This window comes from Temnothorax nylanderi, unplaced genomic scaffold, assembly GCF_030848795.1.
Source record: "Temnothorax nylanderi isolate EJ_2023f unplaced genomic scaffold, tnyl_v1.0 TNYL_tig1117_pilon, whole genome shotgun sequence".
NCBI lineage: Eukaryota > Metazoa > Arthropoda > Insecta > Hymenoptera > Formicidae > Temnothorax > Temnothorax nylanderi.
Genome location: NW_027250179.1, coordinates 2,523 through 9,608, shown reverse-complemented (window position 1 = coordinate 9,608; position 7,086 = coordinate 2,523). Strand labels below are relative to the sequence as shown.

Sequence of the window (7,086 nt, the reverse complement as noted above, 5' to 3'; positions counted from 1 at the left end):
ATTTCTTGAATAATTGCGCGCTGTTTGCACTCACAAATCTCGCAAGCGCCAAGTAGAAACGTCAATATTATAATTAATAAATTTAATCAATTTCTTTACACTAAACATAATTTTTGACCTATATTAGCATTATTATTACAATTTTGATTTAATTCGCTAGAGTCTAAATATTTTCATTTTGTTAAATAATTATAATTGTAATGTTTTGATTTAAGGAGGTTGGTTCGTTCTCTGTGCGGGGAAGGGGCGCGCGGCAGGGGAAAAGCATATAGGTTAGATTTTCGTCGCGTGAAATAAACGAATTTTAGCAAATAAATATGTGGAATGCATTTAATTGCTGTTTCTTAAGGTTTAAAAAGAGTTGTTTGTACAATTAAAACCCAAATACGTTATTATCCACATTGAAATGTGGAAATAATAAATGTGGTCCTGTTTTATTTTTACAATTTCTTGATAACTATAAAGACGAATAATTTCAGTCTTCGAGAAAGTTCTTCCTAAATATGTAAAGAGTTATTTGCACCTATTTTCACTAAATTCTTATCATTTTTAATATGCTTTCGAGAGTTACATTACAGGTTAGGTAACATTTCTGCTGTGTCGCCCGTGTATAAGAGAGAGACAAGAGTATAACTTCAATAATTAATTACTCGACAACCATGCAGACGATTGTCTTTAACTTTGGCATGGCCGACAGATTCCCATAGACGAATATTCTCCGTAAATTTGAACTAATTCTTATCAAATTGATTTTACTAACCACCCTCCTTAATACTTTATAATTTTAAAGAAAATAATTTATTATTTAAGTATGTTATAAATATTTAATAATGATAACTTAAATTTTCCTCGTAGTTGTCCTGAACAATATGGCGGATCAAAGCACCAATCAAAAGTTGTCTAAACGGTGTCCAATCTCTTACTTGAGGATCTCTAAGTAACGGAGATACTGTAGGTTCTTTACTTTGAACGGGATTGGTGGATGCCTAAGAACATGGCCGCTTGAGATCCGCAAGCAAATCGGCGCGGCTGAGTCGAAAACGAAGCATTGTCCCTATCAAGCTCGGTAAATGGCGCGCGCTACATAAGGTCTTCCGCTGCACTTCGAGCTATTTGGATCCAAAATGGCGACCACAACGCTCAGCGTACAGTCGTTCACGGAAAGGTTGCAACACTTTTTTTTTGATGATTTTTGGAACGCGCAGAAATTTTGAGATCGCGATCCACCATCTCTGTATACACGTAGTGAACGGTTATGATAGCTGTCAAAGTGAGCTATACAAGGTGGAGGTTCACGAAATGTATCTTGTGCGCCGCGGAAAATCTTAAGATATCAACTGGATACTGTAATATCGGGGTTAGTATAAAAGAATAAGCTAAATAGACCATTTTATTTTATAAATTAATTTTTATTTTCAAGACATGTGTAACATTAAAAATTAATGTAATATAAACATATTAATATAATTATTTATAATAATTATATTAATTATTATAATAATTATATTAATTATTATAATAATTATATTAATTATATTAATTATTTATAATAATTATATTAATATATTGTGTTATATGTTATGTTAATTTTAATTACATAATTAATTACATAATTAATAACATTAAAATTACAATAATTAATAACATATTAATTTTAATACATAATATTAATACATAATTAATATAACAGTAAAATTAACCGATGTCTGGATTAATGTTCGGCAAGCAGAGGACATCAGTCGATTGAAGAAGCTGCCGTGGAAGACGTGGATGCTGAGACTGCGAAACCACATCAATGCTTCAAAGCCAATCCTTCTCGTCAAATAACAATGAAGTAATCTTTCTAAAAAATTACAATTATAAAAATTAATTACTTGCAAATTCTGTTTTAGTACAAAATCATTATTTTATTATAATTATATTAAGTTGAGGAGATAGATTTACTTACATAAAATTGCCAGATCGCTGATTACTATTGACTGTTCAGTAAGAACAGATCAATCGCAATCTGTTGTCCGCTGCAACCCAGAGCGAATCTCTTGTAGAAATTCGTTGTGGGATTAAGATGTGCATGTCTTTGTTCACTCTAGTACTGGGATCTTCTCTCGGCTGCAGGGCCCCTGGACCGATATTAGGCAGGCATGTTTGGAAAACGGCGATACGCCCTCGGGTGGTAGAGAGGAGTTTGTGAACAGCTTGACGACCGGCACCAAGGGCGTTGTTATTATTAAGAGTGCCACAGAACTTGATGGGCAGCTAGGCGAGAAGGTCGCGGAATCGGCAGGCCCATAGATATTTCAGATGACTTTTGCCTTGTGCCGTGTTCATTCAAGATTTTCATTCCTTCATTCGTTCATTTATTAACGAGAGTTGTTCACGTTAAAATCATTCAATGTCAAACATATTATTCATTTATTCATACATCATCTTGGTGAAAAAACTTCTCATATTTTCTCAGAAATTTTGCAAGAATTGGAACTTATAAAAAATTCTGAAGAAGTATATGATATTTCTCAGATACTTTCAGAAATAATTGAAGATTTTTAGAATATTTCAATATCCGTATATATGAAAATTTCTGATAAATTGCACAGATTTTCTCATATTTATTCAAGTTTCTACAAGGATATATTAGCGAAAAATATTTTATTCTTATTTTGTCTGAGTTTTTCAATTTGTATAAAAAATCTGAAAATTTCTAAGTATTCTAAAAAAATCAAAAATGTTTATAGAAATTTTGATTAATAATGTGAAAAATTTTGATATTTTTTCACCAAGGCATCCATGGAAAGTATTAATACCGTGTGACACTTCCATGATTCTCTATTACTGCATTTAATCTTTGGGGCATAGATAAATTTTAAAATAATTCAGGCCTTGCGCGAAAACCTTCCCATACGTTGAGAACATGTTGCGCTAATGCCTCGCGTCTACGTGGAAATTGGGGATTCCATATTTTCTGAGTAGCTTGTTCCTCTCGTTTTTCATAATGTTACACGCTCAGATTCATCCGACGAAAATACCTTCTCTTTCGAGAAAATGGTATTTGTCCATTCATGCTCCCATGCCAAATGCTGCAAGGCAAAAGCCATCCGTTGTTCTTTGTGGCGTTCAATTAATTGTTTATATGGAGCCAGTTTATATCGATTATATCTCTGTTCCCGCTCTCTGCGCCGCACGGTTTGCGCTATCGCATATTAGGAGCCTATCTCATAATAGGGGACTTTCCTCTACATTGCAAAGAAGTACGGTATACAAATTAGTGCGACAATTTAAAATAGACGGCCATATAAATTCTCGGCCAATAACAAGGCGTCCACGATGCACTACCGTCGAGGAAGATCAACAACTTTTAAATTTAGTTCAGAAGACCGGATTCCGCTCAGCGGCGCAGCAAACGGTAGCGGAAGTTGGTTTGAATTGTTGCGCGCTAACCGTGCGACGCAGATGGCGGGAACAGAGATACAATCGATATAAACCGGCTCAATATAAACAATTAACCGAACGCCACAAAGAACAACGGATGGCTTTTACCTTGCAGCATTTGGCATGGGAATATGAATGGACAAATACCATTTTCTCGAATGAGAAGGTATTTTCGACGGATGAATCTGAGCCTGTAACATTATGGAAAACGAGAGGAACAAGCTACTCAGAAAATATGGAATCCTCAATTTCCACGTAGACGCGAGGCATTGGCGCAACAGTTCTCAACGTATGGGAAGGTTTCCGCGCAAGGCCTGAGTTATTCTGAAATTTAGTTGCATCTATGCCCCAAAAATTAAATGCAGTAATAGAGAATCATGTCACACGGTATTAATACTATGTGATCTTCCATGGATGTCCTGGTGAAAAAATATCAAAATTTTTCACATTATTAATCAGAATTTCTATAAAAATTTTCAGATTTTTTTTTTGAATACTCAGAGAAATTTTCAGATTTTTTATACGAATTGAAAAACTCAGACAAAATAAGAATAAAATATTTTTCGCAAATATATCCTTGTAGAAATCTGAATAAATATGAGAAAATCTGTGCAATTTATCAGAAATTTTCACATATACGGATATTGAAATATTCTATAAATCTTCATCTAATTAATTCTGAAAGTATCTGAGAAATATCATATACCTCTTCAGAATTTTTCATAAGTCCCAATTCTTGCAAAATTTCTGAGAAAATATGAGAGATTTTCTGAGAAATTTTTTCACCAAGGTGATGTATGAATAAATAAATGATATGTTTGACATTGAATGATTGTAACGTGAACTCTCGTTAATGAATGGAATGAATAAACGAATGAAGGAATAAATCTTGAATGAACACGGCACAAGGTAAAAATTATCCGAAATATCTTTGGGCCTGCCGATTCCGCAACCTTCTCGCCTAGCTGCCTATCAAGTTGTGTGGCACTCTTGATGATAACAACGCCCTTGGTGCCGGTCTTCAAGCTACTCACAAACTCCTCTCCACCACCCGAGGACGTATCGCCGTTTTCGAAACATCCCTGCCTAATATCGATCCAGGGGCCCTGCAGCCGAGAGAAGATCCCAGTACTAGAGTGAACAAAGACGTGCACATCTTAATCCCACAACGAATTTCTACAAGAGATTCGTTCTGGATTGCAGCGGACAACAGATTGCGATTGATCTGTTCTTACCGAACAATCAATAGTAATCAGCGATCTGGCAATTTTATGTAAGTAAATCTATCTTCTCAACTTAATATAATTATAATAAAATGATGATTTTGTACTAAAACTGAATTTGCAAGTAATTAATTTTTATAATTGTAATTTTTTAGAAAGATTACTTCATCGTTATTTGACGAGAAGGATTGGCTTTGAAGCGGTGATGTGACTTCGCGGTCTCAGCATCCACGTCTTCCACGGCAGCTTCTTCGATCGACTGATGTCCTCTGCTTGCCGAACATTAATCCAGACACCGGTTAATTTTACTGTTATATTAATTATGTATTAATAATATGTATTAAAATTAATATGTTATTAATTAATTTTAATGTTATTAATTATGTAATTAATTATGTAATTAAAATTAATATAACATATAACACAATATATTAATATAATTATTATAAATAATTAATATATTGTTAATATAATTATTATAATAATTAATATAATTATTATAAATAATTATATTAATATGTTTATATTACATTAATTTTTAATGTTACACATGTCTTGAAAATAAAAATTAATTTATAAAATAAAATTGTCTATTTAGCTTATTCTTTTATATTAACCCCGATATTACAGTATCCAGTTGATATCTTAAGATTTTCCGCGGCGCACAAGATACATTTCGTGAACCTCCACCTTGTATAGTTCACTTTGACAGCTATCATAACCGTTCACTACGTGTATACAGAGATGGTGAATCGCGATCTCAAAATTACTGCGCGTTCCAAAAATCATCAAAAAAAAAGTGTTGCAACCTTTCCGTGAACGACTGTACACCATCAGCGCGAATGGCGAACTACGCACACAGTAATGCTAGGTCTACAATGCGAGTCGCAAAGTCGTGAGTCGCAAGAATTGACCAATCACAATCGAATTTGAGGAGAATAATCGACTGTGATTGGTCAATTCTTGCGACTCACGACTTTGCGACTCCCATTGTAGACCCAGCATAACAACTATTGTACGACGTGCATTAATACACAGTCACTGGATCCAAAATGGCGGCCGTCGGAAGACCTTATGTAGCGTCGCTACCGACGCGCCATTTACCGACCTTGGTCCCTATTGGGTGCGTTCGGGGAGACGCTATTAGCGCTACCTAGCGCTACTGGCTGTTCGCGGAGCTCTATGACTACGTTTACACGGCACCGTTAATCGGGTTTTATAACATCGGTAGTTCTTAGGCCGGTCAATCACAGCTATTCCATTCTTCTGAAGAATGATTACGATTGGTCTTCCTGACAACTACCGATGTTATAAAACCCGATTAACGGTGTCATGTAAACGTAGTCAATGATAGCGCTACCAAACGCTGTCGTGACGTCATTACTGGTAGTGTTATGCTGGGTCTACAATGCGAGTCGCAAAGTCGTGAGTCGCAAGAATTGACCAATCACAGTCGATTATTCTCCTCAAATTCGACTGTGATTGGTCAATTCTTGCGACTCACGACTTTGCGACTCGCATTGTAGACCCAGCATTATACGTCATAATTGCTCGCTACCAACGCTCTTCCTTCCGAGGTAGTGGATTAATAGCGTTAGCGTTTACAGGCTCTATGAACAGCGCAATAGTGAATGGTAGTGAATTGCGGCGTTTGAAGCAAAATAGTTTGGCGGCGGCAAAGTTCGCCGATAATTTTCTCTTTCAGCGGCGGCGGAATTGGCGGATAATAATTTATCGGCGGCGACGGCGAACGGCGGCGTTAGTACATTTTTTTAAATCCTCCTGACTTAAAATAAAGTTCAATTTTAACTTTTCATAAATAATATGAACAAAAATAGCAAACAATAAATACTCAGCACTTGTTTTCAAAATACGATCACTTTAGTAGCATTACTAATAACTTTTCTTTTACAAAAGAAAATAAAATTTATTTTAAAATGTTATTCCTGACCATCATACGTAACAAAAATAAAATGTAATTCACTGTATAACCATCAGATATCAGACTTCTTTCTCTCTTACTTATTAAACATTTCTTATATTAAGTTGTATAAATAATATGAATAATATAACTTATACTTAATGTTAAACTTATATATTTACTGACTTTTTAAATACATATCTTTTATTAATTTGAAATTATCGTGAATAAATAATATTTTATTAGATTTTGATGGTTTTAACGAAGAACGTTTTGCTGTGATAAGCAAACCTGTAGAAGAAAACGCGCGTTCAGATGTTGAACTTGTAATCGGTATATGGCATAAATGCAGCATACCAATTTGTACAAATTCGGCGGTGACAACTTCATTTTATTTTACCATTGTAGAGGATCTTCGATAATAGATTCTGACATACAGTACCCTCCATAAGTTTGGAAACACTATAAAATGCAATATACAGGAAATAGTAGATAATAAAATCAATATATTTTGCT

At 34.6% G+C, this 7,086-nt stretch overlaps 1 long non-coding RNA gene across 1 annotated transcript; it reads right to left on the bottom strand.

The window, feature by feature from the left end:
- Positions 1-1,637: 1,637 nt before the first annotated feature.
- Positions 1,638-5,492, bottom strand: LOC139786703 (uncharacterized). The gene is made up of 3 exons (XR_011722382.1): positions 5,267-5,492; positions 1,949-4,957; positions 1,638-1,843 (listed from the first exon to the last, which is right to left on the bottom strand). It is a non-coding gene; the product is annotated as an uncharacterized lncRNA (long non-coding RNA).
- Between the last annotated feature and the right edge of the window lie 1,594 nt (positions 5,493-7,086).